We start from the raw sequence: 3589 nt of genomic DNA, 5'->3' as shown, positions 1-3589 counted from the left end.
AGAGTATTTGGCTCTGAGAAGGAACCTTCCTGGAAGCTCAAGAGAGTCAGGGATAAGAGTGGGGAGGACTAAGTGCAGAGCAAAGACCAGTGTCTCCTATACCAAATCACAGCTGGGAGAATCCATTGGCCCCTTTGGTCCAGGACTGACCCTCATGTCCTCCAGATCATCCACTTTAATTGCATTTTCTTTCATTCCATCCAAGATTAGAAATGGATAACATATTTTGAGGCTGTACAACTAAGTCTCTATAGAGGGTGCTCTGCAGGATGACCAGAAAGTGTTACAGTTCATGGCAAGAAACAGCACATTGAGTACTGTTTCCATCTCCCAGCTTCCACCAGTTATCAAGAAGCTAAGACAGGTACATGCCCCCCAAAGCAAAGGAAAATAAGGAGAGTAATAGGACCCAAGTATGGCTGATTTCCATCCTATTAACGTTTCTGCTCCTAAAGATAAGACAAGTTCCAGACAGGAAAAATCAGAGTCTTGAGGGAAGGTCAGACAGAACAGTATATCTCATCCACAGGAGAGAAGATGGACATAATTGGGTGGCACAGTTGCAATTTCAAAAAGGTGACTTAGATAAACCTTGAATGCTGTACAGGTCAAGCAACAAGGTTGACAGTCCAGGTATTTGGTCCTGGTTGCCATGTACTGGGTGTAGGGGGAGGGAGTCAAGAGGTCAGCTGGATCTAGGGTGAGAGTTATGAGGATGAGAAAGAAGCCTAAGAGTTAGATCACTTAGTACACCCCTTCTCATGCAGGCTCTGCCAGCCTGGATCAAACCTCTGGAGCATCCTTTTCTCTGCAAATGCCCGATGTGGAGTGGGAAGGTAGCTGGGTCTCCGTTCCCGGGGGGCCTCAGAGAAGTCCGGCTTGCCAAGTCCATTGTCAGTTGCCTTCAGGTCTGGTGTAAGCTGCCCACAAGTGACATGGGTATACTAGCCTTGCTCCTCCTGCTCTGTCTCCCGGTGGTAGAAGTAGTTGAAGTTGGAAATGATGACCGGCACAGGCAGGGCAATGGTGAGGACCCCAGCAATGGCACACAGAGAGCCCAAGATCTTGCCCCACACAGTCATGGGGTACATGTCTCCATAACCCACTGTGGTCATTGTAACCACTGCCCACCAGAAGGCATCTGGGATGCTGGGGAAGAGTGAATCATCATCATCAGCCTCTGCGAAGTAGACGGCACTGGGAAACAGGATGACTCCAATGAAGAGGTAGAAGATGAGCAGGCCCAGCTCCCTCATGGAGGCCTGCAAGGTCTTCCCCAGGATCTGCAGGCCTTTGGAATGGCGGGAGAGCTTGAAGATGCAGAACACCCCTACCAGGCGGATCACCCTGAGGATGGCCAGGGACATGGCCTGCTGCCCATTCTGGCCACCCCCTCCACTGGCTGGCTGCTGCTCCTGCTGCTGCACTAATTCAGTGCCCAGGGTGATGAAGTAGGGGAAGGTGGCCACCAAGTCAATGATGTTCATGATGTTGTGGAAGAAGGCCGGCTTATTGGGGCAGGCAGAAAAGCACACCAGGAGCTCAAAAGTGAACCAAACAATGCAGATTCTCCACCAGAAAGAAGGGATCTGTGAAGAAGGAGCCCCCAAGAGTACTGAGTGAGGACGAACCTCCTGTCCCCATTCCCCCAGAGGTGATGCCTGGGTGAAATGTATAGGAATCATCTTCCTCTTCCCCCTCCTCCTGACTTCCCCTGGAAACTGGGGAGACTCGGCTCACACCACCATCATTGTTTCCACTGCGACCATCTGCACGAAACTGGGGCAAGGTCTCAAGGCAAAAGATGACGATGGAGATGAGAATGACCAACACGGAGCTCTCAGGATACTCAACAAGAAGCCAAACCTGGCGCTGGAAGGGCTGGGAGGGTAGCGGCTTCTCGTCCTCTCCACCTTTGGGCAGACAGCCCTCATCCTCCCGGAAGGCCGCCAAGACTTCATCCCCCAGTTGATAGAAGCCAATCTCCTCCATGAAGATGTTGAGGGGCACATTGACCGGCCTCCGCAGGCGGCCCCGACTGATAGTAGTACAGGATGGCTTTGAAGCTGTGCCGGTTGCGGTCGAAGAAGTATTCATTCCTCAGTGGGTCAAAGAAGCAGACTCGGCAGCCAGGGTCCCCAAGCAGTGTGTCAGGAAACAGCGACAGGGTGTGCAGCTGTGTCTCAAAGCGCAGCCCGGAGATATTGATCACCAGCCGCTCGCTACTACAGCAGCCCCCGCCGCCAGCGGCCTCCGGGAAGTCTCCGGCATCCGGTTGCTCCCCCTCTGGCCCACGGACCTCCCCTGGCGCTGCCAGCGTAAGGGATTTCTCCTATCTCATGTCCTCTTGGCTGTGTGCTCCCCGCCACTAGGATGGCGCCCACGACCCAACCTCGCGCGTGCTGCACGGGCTTCCCAGTTCCCGGTGGCGCTCCCTCCTTAGGGTGGGGCTCGTGCTCCTGCAAGCTAGCGGTCTGACCTGGCGTTTGGGTTGGTGAGCCCTGAAGCCCTGATCCCTGCAAGGATAGGTCTGGGAGGTGACCTGGGCGCAGAGGATTTGGCTCCTGCTTCTGATACCCGCGCCTCGGTACTGGTGCTTACTGGGATGCCTGGAATCTCAAACTGGAGCGTGAAATTGGCCGTCCGAAAAAACGCGTGGCTTCGCCCCTTGCTGTGCCTGAGGCTGGGCTCCTGGACGCTGGGGTCCGCCCTCCAGACGAGCTGGCTCTTCCCAGCTCCCACTGTGCTTCTCCAACAGCTCAAGCCCCCGGCTGCCGCTGGTACCGAAGCGCCAGATGCGCCTCCCTCCAGCTCGGCAGACTCCTGCCCGGACTCGGCCTCCGCCCTAGGTCCACCGCAGGGTTTGGTTTGGCCAAGGTCGTGGTTAAAGCCGCCACAGACACCACCTCCTCCCCAGGAGCTGCTCCGCAAGCTTCGGAGAGGGCCCTGAGGCTGCCCTGGCGCTGGAGCGCAGGGACCCACCTCCCCACGACTCTAGCCTTCGCTGCCGCCGCCGCAGCAGCAGCGGCTTGGCTCTCGGCTCTGCCCTTCCTTCCCAACACACTCTCCAAGTGACGTGGCAGGCCCAGCCTGCTGCCCCCTCCCACCCCACTCCCACATCACACCCCACACCCAGCCAGGGGCTGCAGGGAGCCCGGGCGCTGTGGAAATAGACACACACTTGCCTCCCCAGTAATCTTCCCCGCGCTCTCTTGGCACGCCTCTCGCTTTCACACAATCACCATTCATGGTCCCCCTAAACGGGAGCCAGTACCCTAATACCACACCTCCCCAATTGCCGCAATCAGCTTTTCTCATATGGGTTTACCGAGTTGACCTGCGCAGTGTTTGATCAATAAGAAATCACACCTCACCCCCACCTCAACACACCCCTCCCACTTCTTGATACAGAGCAGTGTGCCTCCAGTCATCCAGACATCTAATTTAAAAAATTAAATCCTATGTTGTCTCTCTGTATTTACAAAGACCCATATGCTGGTTTCTCCAATATCCTACTGTAAAGAAGAAGAAGAAGAAGAAGAAGAAGAAGAAGAAGAAGAAGAAGAAGAAGAAGAAGAAGAAGAAGAAG

General features: G+C 55.1%; 1 pseudogene; it reads right to left on the bottom strand.

Annotated features, from left to right (window-relative positions):
- Positions 1-740: 740 nt before the first annotated feature.
- LOC144253020 (potassium voltage-gated channel subfamily A member 6-like) lies at positions 741-2341 on the bottom strand (annotated as a pseudogene).
- Between the last annotated feature and the right edge of the window lie 1248 nt (positions 2342-3589).

This window comes from Urocitellus parryii, unplaced genomic scaffold (assembly GCF_045843805.1).
Source record: "Urocitellus parryii isolate mUroPar1 unplaced genomic scaffold, mUroPar1.hap1 Scaffold_86, whole genome shotgun sequence".
In the NCBI taxonomy this organism is placed as follows: Eukaryota; Metazoa; Chordata; class Mammalia; order Rodentia; family Sciuridae; genus Urocitellus; species Urocitellus parryii.
This window is presented reverse-complemented; position numbering and strand designations above follow the sequence as displayed.